The 16,830-nt window shown below is 40.8% G+C and overlaps 2 long non-coding RNA genes across 2 annotated transcripts in view; one reads left to right on the top strand and one right to left on the bottom strand.

Moving 5' to 3' along the window:
- Positions 1-16,830, bottom strand: part of LOC139623341 (uncharacterized) — a 343,520-nt gene that overhangs the window by 155,479 nt on the left and 171,211 nt on the right. The window lies entirely within an intron of this gene.
- LOC139622463 (uncharacterized) lies at positions 7,549-13,200 on the top strand. The gene is made up of 3 exons (XR_011691287.1): positions 7,549-7,888; positions 11,074-11,153; positions 13,049-13,200. It is a non-coding gene; the product is annotated as an uncharacterized lncRNA (long non-coding RNA).

The following is a 16,830-nucleotide window of genomic DNA, read 5'->3' as shown; positions in this document are numbered from 1 at the left end:
TAACAAGACGCACACTCAGAGAGACACACACTCACAGATTTCATCGCCATTCAACACAAAAGTGGCATTTCCTAAAAACCATAAAATACATAATTTGAAAGCAGAAGCAGCATGTTTAGAAAATCATTTCCAACCAGAGACCCATAAAGGTCTTACATTTACCACTTAGAGGCAGACACTCCAGTGATGGGTGATTTTGAAAATATCTTTTCTTCCCTCAAGGTAAAAGTCTTGAAGTAAATGACGTCTCATCTGTCTTAATAAGCAATTCTTGGGTTAAGATGTCTTCTTCACAGCTGGAGTCGGTCTGAAGTTATTGCAGGAAAGGACTGAGTCCAATCCCTCGTCAGGATGATGTTGACATTACAGAGCAAAGGGAAAATAACAGTGGTTGCTCTAATTAGCATTACTTACAATACTTGAAATCATTTGGTAATTTGCAACATAATTCAGTTACTTAAAAAGAGTTAACAGACATTAAATAACTGAATTATTGACAGGATACTGTAAATGAAGGTTTATGTGACCAGACACCACAAATTCATAATAAAGGCTTGTTTTTTTCACAATTCCAAATCAACTTTACTGATACTATCTCCGTGTCAAAAATCACATATATTTTTCTAGTTCAGCATTTGGGCAGCCATGCAAATGATTTAATATGGATTTAAAGCAGGGAAAAGAGAAGAGGAGGTACTCCTGTTTCACCTGCAGAGGGCATTACAATATCACTCAAGTGAAAGTGCATGCTTACTTTTCCTAGAGATCAGAGCACAAGTTTGGGCACCTGTAGGCAAATTGCATATATTGTTGATTTTTGAAGAGAAAAAGGGTAAATACAACCACTGCAGCAAAATGAGCATTTCTTTAAATGTATATGCACTGTTATTTTTCATTCATGATTAATGAATAGAATAGAAAAAAAAAAAGATAAATTCTCTGAACCTTAGGATAACAACTCTTCAGTCACAGGCTCCTCTGAAAAGCTGACTGAGGATCTGAGAATCAGGCTCGTTGATGCCTACAAAGCAGGGAAGGCTGCAAAAAGTTTCCAGCTGGAGCTTTCCACTGTCCTAAAGGTCATGAAGAAATGGCAGTTCAGGGGAACCGTGACAAGAAAACTTTCAGATGAAACTGCAGATCTGCTGGACAGAAAGGCAAAGCAAAGCCCTGCTGACTTTAAAGGACCCGTAGGAGGGTTTAACTGATGCCAGAGCAAACTTCAAAATCCAAGAAAATCAACAAACCAAATTGTGTGCTCCACCAACTTTTGGTACACATTTGGATAAGCAAAAAAAAAAGAGAAAACTTTAATCCAAGCTAAAAGGCCACATTCCTGGGCCTTATCAAGACCATAAAATGCAGATGAAAACTCAAAAACCTGAGTTTTGATTATTTCATTACACATACAAAGTCAGGAATGAATTTCCATTCTCCATACTATTAATTTGTGTTTGGATATTCATTATGATGTATGAATTCTGGCAGATTTATGGCCAAAAATCTGTCTTTCACATATCTCATAGATTACATGAGCCCAAGGGTTGCTGCCATAGGCTGTATAGACAGATGGACGTGGCCTCTGTGAAGTCACCCATAGGCTTCTGGAGAGAGGTTTTGAAGCTCACAGTGAGCTGCTTTGCCAGTAGCAGCGCCTGACTCCCCCTAACTACCAGCTAATCCAGACATGGGCAAAGAAGTGGGGCGTGTGTGGAGCTGAGACTTTGCTGCATGTCAGTTTGTGGCAAACATACAGTCACCCGCCTGTCACTCAAAGCAGCACGCCCTCAATTATCATAACTCTAAGAACTAAAAGTGAAAATGGTACTTTTGTCATGAAGGAGGAAATTAGCTGTAGAGACCAGAACCATTTTTTGTACCAGGCTGTAAAGATGTGGACATTTTACCTTGGGGGTCCATGGGGACTGACTCACTGTTGGAGCCAGACTCAAGTGGCCATTTGAGGAAATGCAGTTTTCAGCACTTTTATTAAATTTTTCAACCCTGGAGGTTGCTGCTTGGATGGTGCAAAGGTTTGTGGCTTTTCATCTATACTGGTCCAACATAATAAATTATTAAGTGGTTATTGATCTGCCTGATATTCTCCAGCATTCTCCAAATTATTGTCTGGCACTGAATTATGATGGTGAGCCGCATGTGGATACAGATTCAAATGTCTCAATACTTTTAGTTGATTTGCTGCCTTGAGGCAAATGTACTGAGTGCTTTAATGTTTAGGGTTGTTTATGTTCAGATTTTAGCTAAGTATCATGGAATTTGACGAAAGAAAATGAGATTGATGGACTTTTCCATCCACTGCTGTTTCATGTTAAGCTTAAAGTGTGACTGAAGTCTCCTTTAAAATAAACTCTTCTCCCCCTCTTCCTTTCTTTCCTCCTCTCCCCACTCTTCATCCACACATCTAGAGGTGTCATTTCAGACACACACACACACACACATGCAGTATATATCAGCATGGACACACATTACCTCTGGTGTCATTACTATAATGTTATTTTTATGCGAATTCAACCCTGAAAATAGGCAGGGGAGGACAGAAATGAAAAGCAAGAACACCATAAAAAAAACCTCAAAGCCAAAGGGACACAATGCCCAAGGAGTAGCAATCTTTCATTTATTCAATTAGCTAACGAGGCAAGGGATCCAGACACCAACAGAGGATTGATGGTGGGGGAGAACTTCTCTCAGCAAGCGGTGCTTACTCAGGACTTTTACTCCCGTCTCTCTTTGCTTCTCTGTCTCCCCCTTTGTTCAGGAGGAAAGTTCACCAGGGGAAAGTGAAGGGATGAGACCTTGAAGGTGACCTTGAGCAGCTGGTGTTTGTCTTAGAGGGAGAGATGAAGATGGGACAGAGAGAAAGAAAAACAGATGCATGTTTTATAATATATCCTCTGAAAATCTTCTATCACTGAAAGCTAAAGATTACTGTGTTGAAAAACTAAAAACACAATAGGCAGTATAAATCAATTTACTTTTGATTTCTGGCTCATGGTGCTGTATTTCATTCACAAACACAACAACAAATAATTTTGAATTTGCTTCAGCTCTGATTCACAGCTATGATACAGCAACAGTGACCATAGCTCATGAGTATTGTAGTATTTAGATCAGTCCACCGTGCCAACAAAATATGATTTCTCAGAAACAAAGTTCAACTGGTGATTATAACATAAAGTGAAGGGAGGGAGGAGTACTACAGGAATCTGAAGGAGACATTAATAAATGTTAAATTATAGTACGTAAGAATGAGGATATGGTTTAAGGTAAAAACCAAGCGACTGGGGAAACTCACTTCCAGAACTAGTGACCTCTCCCACTTTGCAACGCCACAGTCCTTTCTGATTGGTTGACAGATGCCTCTTAAAAACATATATCAGGACACCTCAAACAACGATGTGGTTCTGTTTAGTAGTTTACCATTCTTAATAATCATACAATGTCCCCATGTTAATACTAACCACTAGCCACGAGTTACAGCTACCACAAACAACCTTTGACCTTTGACATCCGATGAACGTAGTACCCATATTAATTCCATGTCCTGAAAGAATATCAGGCCTTTTTAGCAGCTAAATATATCACTGATGTTCACCAGCTAGTTGCTAACTTTGCTTGCTGTTTGGTTCTGGGCAAGTAGTGCAGGTCAGTTTTTAGGACACTGTCCCTCTATGGGTTGTCTGTGCAGCAGGTTATTATGACTCATTAGTTAGGTTTTGTTGCTAGGCCACATCTAGTGGTAATGATGTAGTAATGATGAAAGGGGCAAAGGGAAAAGTGCGGTGACGTAGTTTATAGAGCGACAAAGTCCATGTCAGGAGGAGGTTGGGGTGGATGGATGGGTCAACAAAACACGGGAATATGACACAGGAGAGAGGTGTTTGATTCCCATGTGACAGTAGCAGTTTGTGTTGTTTCTATTATCCATTATCCATGAGTTAACAACTTTGTTATTATTGTAACCATGAAAAGATCGTCTAATGTTGAGGAAGAACTTATTTTAACACAAATCACCATCTTTTCCTAAACTTAACCAAGCTGTTATTATAGTAACCATGGTGATGAAGGTGGGTACACTGCTCTCACTATAGTCCAAATGTTCATTATTGTAACCATGACAACCAAGGTCCTGTACACCTGCTGCTGCAGGGTCACTATTTCAGGAGACACTCTATGTGTCGTATCAGAGGGTTGAAAAAAAACGACCTATTGTTCAGGTGGAGGACTGTTTGGCTTTCAGAGCTTTCTGGCTGAAAATACCTGCAGTAAAATACAAAGTTGAAGAGAGCAGTGACACTGCACTAAGACAGTAAAGCTGCAGACCATAAAACTGAAACAATTGGCTAGAAAGGCTAAAAAACTCAGAGCTGAGGGGAAACTGCAGAGTGAAGTGATTCATTCTCTGTGAGTAGATCACAGATGAACATAATATTATTCTTATCCATGCACACTCCTACTGATACTCATACTCCATTTACTATATTTGTTTGTTTGTATTTATGATTTATTTTTTATTTAATTTGACATCACCTGTGTGTGTGATCTCTCATTTGTTTTCCTGAACCTTCAGCTGGCTCATGGCAAATGTCAGATATAATGACTTGTGTTTTGCATGTTCAAATGTATATGAAATATCACTGCACACAAACCCATGACAGAAGCAACTGAATACAACTAATGCCTAGGATTGGATCTTTATTGTCCTGCATGAAATATCTGCTCTCATAGAAGATAAACCCATAAAACCAGATTCATCCATCATTAAAACATCAATTAGAAAAAAACACAGCAGCTCTTGCAGAGCTTTAAAGATTGACGCCACTCTTTATGCTAACTGTGTAGCTACAGTCAGAAGGAGGTTCAATTAGCACAAAGGCTGTAGTAGTAAGGCATATTTTTGAAAAATACGCCTCACCACACTTTAAAATGTTGTATGTCCTTTTTTTAGTGCGCATGGAAACAGGAGCAAAGACCCTTCCTCCAGGCTTTGTGCTATAAGTTAGGCATATTTTTGAGCTTTGAGCAGGATAACTGTCCCCCCCTGCCTCCAGGCTTTATGCTAAACTATGCTAAGCTAAGATAAGCTAAACTAGGGTAAGCTAAGCTAAGCTTAGCAAATTGCACCCTGGCTTTCGCTACATACTTAGCATACAGACAGGAAGGCCAATAAGATTCCTGGCTGACGAATGTGAAAAGCAGCTTTTTATAGCTACAATCCAGTGCTTTGTGGGTGAAGTGTTGACCTTTGGCCTGAGGTCATGTCCTGATATTCAGCTTGACATTTCAGGAGGATGTCAGCTTTCATCGCTAGTAAAGGACAGCATTGCTGTCCTGTCAGCAGGAGGTGAACTTTGACCCCAAGGGAACACCAGGATGGAGACTGGACTGAAGAAAGGTATGGTGAAAGTACGGTGTGTGCTTCAATGTATGTGTGAGTCATACTGTTGATTAAGAGTCTAAAGAACAGTCCGTCTAGACATCTATGTTGTTCAAGACTTGGTGACACACACACACACACACACACACACACACACACACACACACACACACACACACACACACACATGTGCACACACACTAATGGAACCAGTGACCTTGAGGGGTGTCAGGATCAGAGAGTCTCTCACAGCCCATCTGTGCTACTCTGGAAACAGGTCTAAGCAAATCCTCAGAGGGAGAGGACACCTTCACTGGTGAGACAGAATACACCAATAGGAAAAACCCCACAACAATCAAAAAGTAATCAGAAAGACAGAAGAAAAAGAAAGACACATCTGGGGCGGCCCGGTAGTCGAGTGGTTAGGGCGCATACCATGTTGAGCACAAGACGCTCTTAGCAGGGCAGTCACCGGTCGACTCTCGACCGGTCTGACTCTTTCCTGCATGTCATTCCCCTCTCTCTACCCCCTTTCCTGTCAGTCTCCACTAAGCTATAATAAAGGCATAAAAAGCCCAAAAAAATAATTAAAAAAAAGAAAAGAAAAGAAAGACAGATCTGTGGACATCAAATAATTTTGAAACAGAAAAAGTAAGAGAAGAATTAGAAAAGATAAAGCAGTTTAACGAAGACACAGAGATGTAAATGTAAAATTCTGTTCAGTGCTGTTGAAAACCTTTGCTGTATATTCAAATGTGTGTGTGTATGTGTCCATGTGTGTGTGGAGTCTATGTTAGCAGGCTGGATGCTGGAAAGCTTCATACCAGGGGCGGCTCTACCAGGGTTGCATGGGTTGGCAGCTGCTACCCCAAAAAAAAGCCTTTCCACCTCTGCTGCTAACCTAGCTTCAGACAACCAAATACCAAAACAAAATATGAAAAGTTGTAGTTGGTCAGAAATTTCCATGTATGAAACACTGAGTGCAACTGAAAGCAACAAGAGATGATGCTCCCCATAGACTCCCCATAGGTTCTACCTACCAGCAGGGGCTGTTCATGACTTTGCAGATAAAATAAGAAACAAACAAACAGTCTTGCCACACTGTGGTGCCAGGAGCCACGAGAGGTCACAGACCAGTTTCACCCAGTTCCTGCAGCAGGCAGCAGCTCCCCTTGTTTGTCCCCGGCCCCAGCAGCTTTCTGTGCAACCTCTGTGCTGTGCAGTTGGTGAATATGGTGTTTATAGGTAATGCAAATTTAAACTCTTAAAGAAAGCTTGCATTGACATGATTACAAATGTCATTGTTAGATATAGTTAAACAGATTTACTGGGAAATCAGGATAATCACCGTTTTCCAACATGGAATTTGATTTGTACATGACGTATACAGTCAGGTGACAAATTAAACAGATCAAACAGGTCAAACATTTGACCTGCAAAACGTTTTTTTATTGAGTAAAACTAGGTTCCTTATTCCTTGGGTAATGAGAAATGTATGTTTTGCCATTCATTTTTGACTATGTGTTCTGACTAAAGGGGAATTGTTAGTGGGGATGAGAGCACACTGAACATATCCATGTTACCCCACGTACAAACTGTTGTGGTTAGTTACTGAGCTTAGTTACTGTGGGGAGGCAGCAGTCCCAGCTTATCATGTCTATCAGTAAGAGGGAGAGCAGACTCTGTCACACTGCTTATACAAGTAAAAAGTAAATAATCAAAATCAGCAATTAATGTAGTTTGACTTTTTATCTTTTTTCTTCTTGGTCTTTGAACAGCTCAGTAGAACGTCATAATGATATAACAGTGAAACATCAGTGTACGTTTCATTCCCCTGGCACTCCAGAGTTAAGTGATGGTTTATATCACAGTAAATTAAATGAGGGCTGGTAATTCATCCTGTCATCCCATTGTTGATAAGTATTGCAACCAGCTCATCCATCTGTGCCCGCTCTCCTCTGTCACTTCTCTAATTTTATATTTCTGTCCAATGTATCTCTCACGTGTAGCAGCCACAGGTTTTTACCCCTTGTTATTACAAGAACTTTCCTTAATCCACAGCGAGTAAATTGCTTCTTTACTGGATCGTTCTGTTTAAATTAAAACGTAACTGTTGGCAGCTGTTACTTGGTGTATAGTGGTTACCATGGCTACCTCTGCAGTTCCCTCTGGGTCTACCATGAGGCCTCCTACCAGTTGAACGTGTCTAGAGGACCTCCAGTGAGAGGCACCCAGGAGGTATCCTTTCGATATGAAGGAGCAGCAGCTTCACACCGAGCTCTCTCCAGAGGTCAGAGCTCCTTACCTTGTCTCTAAGGCTGCGCTCAGCCACTCCCCCAAAGAGACGGCATTCAACCTCTACTCAACCAGCAAAGGAAACAAAAAGGTGCTCATACATGCACCAGTTCTTCTGCCTGGCCGGGAGGGTAAGGACTGTGAGGTGCCATGTTCGAAACAGAAAGTAGGACTGAGAGAAAAAGATCACATTGCCAGGTCAAATCTAATTTTCTTTTCTAAAAGCTAATTACAGAGTACCACTATTGTCTATGATGGTGGTGGCAGGAGATAACTTCGGTTTGTTCAATGCCCATTGCAGTTGCTTAGAGTTTTGGTTGTGGGCAGGTTCAGCCTGGTACTGATATTGTTGCTTTAGAGTACTGCTCACCAGGAGTTTTTAGAGACACTGCTGCATCACTTTCCACATCTACAGGAGTGTGGAGGGTTTCAGCTCCTTCATTGCAGAGGGACCAAAGGTTTTGACAAATACCCTGTCTGCAGGACAGATGTTCTCCTGATTATTTGACCACTGGAGCAACTATGGCGGGGCAAGTGATCATTTAAGTAAGAGGAATTCAAAAAGTGGTCAGAGTGGTCAGAAAAACTTAAAAGTAACTTGTCCTTCACATGTATATTGACACATTTACTGCCATTTATTTATGTCTTTATTGTAATTATTAAATCTTCAGGAAGTATCCTCCTCAGCTGATGGACCACTAGTACGAAAAAATCTGTCTGACAAAGGTCGCACTGACCACAGTGAAAAGTGTGTGATTTCATTAATACCTGTGGCATTTACCAATAATAACAAGAACCTCTATAGTTTAGTGTACTGACACATTGGTTTAATAAACATAACCAATAAAGTGCAGCTCTCTGTAATTGTCACACCTCCATCAGCGCCCTTCAGCGGTAATGTACCAGCAAACAGGATCTGATGGAAGTTCATTCCTAAGGCCGTGTTTTAAAGTGATGAATGCTTAATTAAAAACAATGTGCTCATTTACTCCCAGACAACTTCACAGGCTCTTCTTCTTTTAGCGCCCTCTAATGCAAGAACAGGGAAACCACCTACAGGAGGCTCAACACTGAGATCTAGTATCAGGGATGTCAACAGTCTACCTGTCAATGTTACATCCATGTAATTCATTGGCAGCTACTGGCTGCTCTACAGTGCAAATGGTTAACGCATCTGTGGACAAAGAATGTATTGGACATTTACACGTGCCTTCCCCACAAGACAATAAAATAATTTAGTACTGTTTTAAATGTTTGAGTCAGTTTGAGTCTGACAGTTTGAGTTCAGAGGAGAGTGATAGTAACAGCTTGAGGTCTGGAGACAGCTTCACTGACAGACAGTTCACCACCACAGCAGGGACAGTGGAAGTGGGACGCACAGAGAGACAGATACTGTATATGCTGAATGTAGATACTGTACCTACTCCAGATGTGCCTGAGAGTGAAGGTGGTGTTCCCACAACTTACTCTTTCTCAATGCAGCCAGGGTCGAACAACAGTTTGACCAATGTTGTGCCCTTAAGCAAGAGGAAAAGGAAAAGTAGCGGGAGAAGAGTGAAGAAGACGAGACACAGCTCTCGCCTTCACTCTCAATTTAGTCATTTGCAAACAAAACACATATTTTCCAACACACTCAGTCTCAGGACCAGTTACCATCACTGATGTATCTGTTATCTTGTTTCTTTTTAGCTTATTGTAATGTTTTTAACTTAACTAACCATTTTAACAATATTATTACATGACGTGAAATGTAAATATGCAGTACACTTTTAACTTTTGCTGTCAAACTAACTTAATATTATCACAAACTCTACAGCACATAAGAATATAGCTGAATATAACAGTGGCCAATAATTGTAAACAATGACTGCATACACAGCCACAAGGTCTCTGGTGGTTAGCTTACATTGTGTGAATTAGCCAGAAGCTCTTTGAATAATATGTGAATACAAAGCACTGATACAGCATCTGTCTTTAACAAAGGAACACAGTTGTACAGGCGAGACTATTAACATACATTCATTTGCTTGTGGTGTTTTATGGGTGGTAATTTGCCTCAGTAATCCTCCCAACATGTCCAACTGCTCAACTGTTGCAGTGTAAGCTTCGACTGCACATTTTGGCCCCGTGGTCCTACTGTCTCCTCTGTAGTGAGGGCTGAAGGCAGTACAACATCTGGAATTGGAGGTCCTGTATATTCGTGCTCATGTGGCCCATCCCAGTCTGTGCCATAGTCCTGCTCCACCTTGATGACAATTATGGCAACTTTCAATCAGTACAGAGTCAGCGGAACCCCCTCCCTGTAGGACTGCTGCATTCAGGCCTGTAGCCTTCTCTTGGTGTATCCCACACATGCGTTTGCCCACTTGTCCAGATTATGATGAAGGATGACTCATCTTACCACTTCACTTTTTTCCACATCTCTGTGAACCAGTGCCACACAACACTCTGATTTGCATTTGTCTTTGTAACGAGGGGCTTATGCGTCTCAATCTACTATACTATCCCTCTCTGTGCACTGGATCTTTTGGAAGAGCGGAGCTCCATCCCTCCAGCAGAGCTCCAGAGACTTGGAGAATCTGTGTCAAGGAGCACTGAAGCTGTTGTGCTGGCAGTCATGTGTGTAATTGCCAAGAGGCACCTGGGGGGCATGCCCCCCAATGTATGAAAGAGGGAAATTTGACCCCCTCCCTAAATTGTCATCCAATGATGCAGGTCAAAGCTCATAGTTTTCTGTGTTTACTTAGCACACTCTGGTGGGTGGAGGTAGCTCATTCTACTACGCACAATGTCCTACAAAAGAGAAACAAAGAAGATACTCTTTGTGTGTGTGTGTGTGTGTGTGTGTGTGTGTGTGTGTGTGTGTGTGTGTGTTCACCCTCCAGTAGTAAAACAGAGAAGGGGAGACCAGAGAGGCAGACAGATAGCAGACTGATAAGATTCAGTGAAGTTCAAGGTGACCACAAAGACATTGTATTACCCATAAAACACCTGTATAACAATATTGTTGGCAGCATGAATTAAGTATTGAGATGAGATAAAATAGTATTCAGTAGTGCTTAAACATCAAAATTTGGTCTTCAGTCACTGATATATTTCTAATTATTATGGCAAAGATTTGCAGCCATAGTACATAACTCTCCCCTCAACCCCAGCCCTCCACATGTGCTCAGACCCTCTCGTCTCACCCACTCCCCTCTGTTTCCCCTCAAGTCTGAGTGGGGATGTTGCCCTCAGTGGCACCATATGCCTTTATCTTTAACTGGTCACCTGTCTGTATATGTCATGCACACATCTTGTTCCATGTTGATTTTAGTCAATTTACGTTTATCACAGGAAACATACATGCTCGCTTACTCTGTGATGAATGTGCATGGTTACAGGTTTTGTATATTCCACGACCAGACATGAAACCTGGGTGGTGTTTCCAATGAAAACGTTTACGTGAAGTGCTGCAAAAGTGGTGAGTCTGGCTGCGTGCATGTTTGCAATAATCACAGACACTAAGCATCTTCATCTTCTTACACATGGACTAATCGTCCCAAACATGCTGAACACATTTAGACCGTCAACACACAAAGACGACCTCCTGATAGCCGAATGGTTGCAATTTCATTTAAATTTTGATACAGATAGAGAGGTGACATGTAAATGTAAATACTGTCTCACTTATTGCATATGAATATCATCCACTGTAGAGCAGGTTAAGTCTTTGAAAATGAAATATTAATGCTGTTTTCATTTTCGTATTGTTCGATAACTCTATTTTCATTTTAAGTGTGACTTGGGAAACTGCCTGCATTAACTGGAAAATCAGGAAATCAGATCATATAGTTTAAATAAAATTGCATTTTCATTTTCAAATTTAGAAAATTAAAAATCTAATTGACAGCTTTTCTGTTTTCATATGAATTTTCACTTTCATAGAACTTCCAAACCAGAGAAGATGGATTAAAGTCATTTTTTATCTCAAAATTCTACACACAATACCCCATAATAGCAAAGTGAAAAAAGTGGCTTCCGTCTGGCCACTTTACCATACAGGCCCCCGGCCGGAGTGCTGCAGAAATGGTTGTCCTTCTGGAAGGTTCTCCTCTCTCTGCAGAGCAATGCTGGAGCACTGTCAGAGTGACCATCAGGTTCTTGGTCACCTCCCTGACTAAGGCCCTTCTGCCCTAATCGCTCAGATTGGCTGGGCAGCCAGCTCTAATAAGAGTCCTGGTGGTTCCAAACTTCTTCCATGTACGGATGATGGAGGCCACTGTGCTCATTGGGACCTTCAATGCTGCAGAAATGTTTCTGTACCCTTCCCCAGATCTGTGCCTCCATACGATCCTGTCTCGGAGGTCTACAGACAAGTCCTTGGACTTCATGGTTTGGTTTGTGCTCTGACATGCACTGTCAACTATGAGACCTTATATAGACAGGTATGTACCTGTCTATATAATCATGTCCAATCAACTGAGTTTACCACAGGTGGACTCCATTCAAGTTGTAGAAACATCTGAAGGATGATCAGTGGAAACAGGAAGCACCTGAGCTCAATTTTGAGTGTCATGGCAAAGGCTGTGAATACTTATGTACATGTGATTTTTTTTGTTTTTGTTTTTAATATATTTGCAAAAATTTCAAGCAAACTTTTTTCACTTTGTCATTATGGGGTATTGTGTGTAGAATGTTGAGGTAAAAATTTAATTAAATCCATTTTGGAATGTGGAAAAAGTGAAGCGCTGTGAATACTTTCCGGATGCACTGTAGACAGCTGCATTCAACCATACTCTCTGCTGACATTAACTGTGTTCATATTGCTGTGTTTGCTACATGTCTGACTATCCTGCTGCTTCACTCTGTGGTGTTAGGCTACATCCACGCTATGTTTACACCGCATGTTTTAGAAACAGTTTCAGTGTTTCAGTTTAAAAACTCCAGAGTTGTGTTGTTGTCTGGATCAGGAGAAAGCTCCCTGATCGGGTCTTATCAGCCTTGACTAGTGGTGAAAGCAACATGGATAATGACTGACAAGTGTTACTGACCTTGTTGATTTTGCAGCAGCTGTTGTGCAGATAAATTCTGCATTTTAACTCTACAACTGTCTTTGCAGCTGGTTAGTTGCAGAAAATACTATGAATGAGGAACAACAGAGTAGACAGTCTGCTTCCTGCTTACGCCAGCAGACGCATTCCCAGTGTACATGAATGGTCATGTGATCTGTATTTTCAGGTGCGTTATCGTGAACGGAGATTAACTCTGATATGGAGCTAAAACACTTAAAATGAAGATTTATTAGTGTGGATGCAGCCTCACAACTTGGCAAAAACTCTGATTAAATAACAGCAAAAGAGGACTTGTGTGTTGTAGGAGGAGTACGGTTTGTGGGAGCCTTCATGTTCAACTGACCACTGCAACACCAGCAAAACAAGTTTAAACTGGTTCTGTCGACAAGTCGTCAGAGGAACTCTCTTTTGCAAACTCAGCTTATTACAAAGTTTGTAAAACACTGTTTCATTAAAGGAGATAATGACCTGTTGAAATCTTGACACTTTTTAATTAGGTGAGACTTAAATAGCAACAAATAAAAGTATAATTCATTCATTCAAATCTACATTTTAATTGTAGATACTGTGAACTGCAGCAGTGAAGACATTTTGACAGTAGGAAGACACATCTATGAATTTTTATTATGTTTAGGAAACTAAAACCATGTGGTTACGTTCAGGGAAAGCTCCTGCTCAGATTTAAAAGAAGCCAGCTGTGTGAACCATGGTCTCTGTGCCACCATACACCACCGTATGTGGTCTTGCAGCACGATAACACCATTACTCTTCTTCTATCCTTGTGTCTGGGAAACTATAGTCAGGTCTGAACCACTCAGAGGTCACTTTTATTTACAAAAGTAAATATAAATCATTTAAAGTTTGTGAATAAAACTAAGGCTGCCGTTTCTCTGGTGATGATAGTTTCTTTCCTCTTTTGCTTCTCTCTGGTTCCATATGTTTTGCTCCTCTCCTCCTGCTCTCTTTCTCTCTCTCTCTCCCTTTACCATTTCCTCTTCATCATGTTCACTACCCCTCATATCGCTTATTTGTCTTCATCACTTCTGTCTCTTCTCCTTAACACTCTTCCTTCTGTCTCCCTGTTAGTTGTTTGTTATCCCATACTTTGCTCCATCCTCTTTTCCTCTCCTCTCGTTCTCTCCCTCCCACCACCTCCTCTCTCCCTCCGTCCCTCCTCTTCTGTGATCCTGCTGTGTTTCTTCTTTATTTACCACAGGAGCTGCTGGGTTTTCCAGCAGGCATTGACGCATTAGGCTCTGATGGATAGGTATGCCAGTGGATGAGTGTGATAAACGGCGAGGTGATGGATAGATCTGCCGGGGTGGTGGAGACATCACAAGGCAGTTTCGCTGCTTTGCAGCTCCTCCCCAGGCAGCAGGAGGGCCTGAGGGCGGCCATTTTGTGCCAAGCCACGGGCCCATAATGGAGGAGCCGGGGCCTAATGAGGCCAGATGATTAGACAGCGTAAAGATGGGGGAGGGAGAGGATGGAGGGGGACCAGTAACCTGACTCCAGTAGAGGTAGTGAGATTTTACTGAAGTACTGAAGTAATACAGCAAAGGTACCTTCATTTAAAAACACACAGCCTTCAAGTGTCTTCATAATAAACATGTCAATGCTGTTTGTAGAGACATGAACCTGTCATGCTTGCACATTAACACAACTACCTGCATTAGCATTCAATGTAATGCTGCCACCAATTATAAATCACTAATGCAAAATTGTTGGATACAAATGTGATTCATACTGTAGAAGACTGAGTTGTGTATTCGTGACTAGAGGCATTTTGTTATTGTGTGTGGCAGAGGTATATTATACTGTATATTACTATATGCTATTACGATACTATGCCGGGTGGAGCTGGAGCCTTTCAGTTTGGAGTTTGTATGTTTTCCTCGCGCCTGTGTGGGTTTCCTCCTGGTACTCCAGCTTCCTCCCACAGTCCAAAGACATGCGGGTTAATTGGTGACTCTGAATTGCACGTAGGTGTGAATGAGAGTGCGAATGGTTGTTTGTCTCTATGTGTCGGCCCTGTGATAGACTGATGACCTGTCCTGGGTGCACCCTGCCGTCACCCAATGTCAGCTTGGATTGGCTCCAGCCTCTCAGCAATCCTAAAAGGATAAGTGTACCACAAATGAATGAGTCTTATTTTCTTATAAATTATTTTTTTCTTAAAAAATAAATCTGCCATTGCAAAGATTTTCAATCTCAGTTCTTTAGGTTTTCTGTGGAAAACAAGTTGAAATAATTTAAGTAAACTGGCAGATGTTTTTCACTGATTTAAAAAAAAAAGGATGTTTAATTTTGTAAAGATGGAGATTTTTTAATGCAAAACACAATATGATCATATTGTGATCTGCCTTGAACAACTAATATTAACATGCTGCTTGTTAATTCAGTACTCTTACATTCAGTACTCTGAAAAGGTCCAATATGCATTATGACTTTTTCCTTTTGATACTCATGATGCTTATTCACTTTACTGTAGTGAAACTTTCAGTGTAATTGAGTATTTTCATGCTCTTTCACACCGATACTTACTTAAAGTGACAGTTCAGGTTATTTGATGTGAGGTACTTACCTATAGTTAGTGTATTACCTGCAGTAGATCTGGATCAGCTGGAAACATTCTAGCCCTTGACACTAACGTTAGCATACTGCTGTTGAGAGATATTAAAACTGACAGTTAAAATCTCACCTTCAGTTCTTGATGAAGATTAAACGCCCACCCGAACATTTTTTCATCCAGGCTCGTTTAGCCTTCTGCTTTTGTTTTTACTGATTACAGCAAGTTGATGCACCACAGTCACCACATTTTGTGTACAACTGCTTCCTCATGATACTGTGTGCTATCATGTTAACACATGGCACAAAACAATAGTAATAATAATAATAACAATAATAACAACAACAACAATAATAATAATAATAATAATAATAAAACAGGAGAACCATGAGTTAAATTGTTGCTATTTTTATTTTTCTAGATGCGTTTCCTGTTTACTAAAAAATCAAGGTTGGGGGCACAGCATTGGAGTATAAAAAAATATTTTAAAAATATCAAAGGTTTAAAGTCTAAGTGAAGTCATGAGTCAGAAGTTCCTATTTTAATTATAAATTATTCATTAATTATTAAGTGCTATGACAAGTGTGTTAAATTAAATTAAAACAAGCAGTGAGTGGTAGGTCCAGGGTGCACGGACTGTGTGGGCATCTCTGGGTGCAGTAGCCACTTTGTTTTATGTTTGTGCAGTGCAAAGTGCAAAAGCGATGGGTAAGGGGATTTATACATTGGAGGGGTGCGGTGATTACCCTCTATCCAGTCACATCACCGGTCTGGAACAGCTGTGAAGCAGGACTACAACAGCTCAGCAACAACAGCTCAGCAACAGCTCAACAAATGGAAGTAAGCTTCCAGAAAATCATGTTGTTGGTGGGTATAAAGGCCCAACATGAACACACAGTATCACACATCTGCAGCCAGAGGAAGATGTTGTGGGTTTTTATTTACTTTGTACAGTGTTGATAGAAATAAATACTTTTAAAAAAGTAGTTCTACTCTATCTCACATCATAAATAGTCATATTTTTAAAAGCGCCACAGCAGCATTTGCACCGTTCTTTATTTCAAAAACAAAGAGCAGCGCTTTTGCGAAAACAAAAGTTGGAAGAAGGAAATGAGTCACAGGACTGATAAATTAGAGGCATCAGACTGAGGTACAGTGCAAAGTACTAAGGCGTGGCCTTTATTAACTTCCACACATTCATCATAAGACACACTGACACCAAGCAGTGAGCTGCCTTTTATACCTTCCTTCCTGCTGCTGGAAAAGAGCATTTAGCTTTTTTGAGTTTATGAAGCCGTGTCTAACGATTATTACAAAAAATAATTCATATTATTTGATCTGTCATCATAAAGGTTACATTTTGGTTGGATTTGAGCCACTGTTAAGGAAACACTGTGGTCTGGGTTAAAAGAAAGCAGCACTGACAGCTGGAGGTAGACACAATATCTTTTTCATTTACTGAGAGTTGAATTAGTTGTGATCTCCCTTTAACAGGTCACATCCTCTCTGTGGTCCAC

The sequence above is a fragment of the Trachinotus anak genome, unplaced genomic scaffold (genome assembly GCF_046630095.1).
Source record: "Trachinotus anak isolate AG129_WGS33_773 ecotype Australia unplaced genomic scaffold, CSIRO_AGI_Tana_v1 ptg000007l, whole genome shotgun sequence".
NCBI lineage: Eukaryota > Metazoa > Chordata > Actinopteri > Carangiformes > Carangidae > Trachinotus > Trachinotus anak.
The sequence above is the reverse complement of the archived record's forward strand: the minus strand, read 5'-3'. Positions and strand labels throughout refer to the sequence as shown.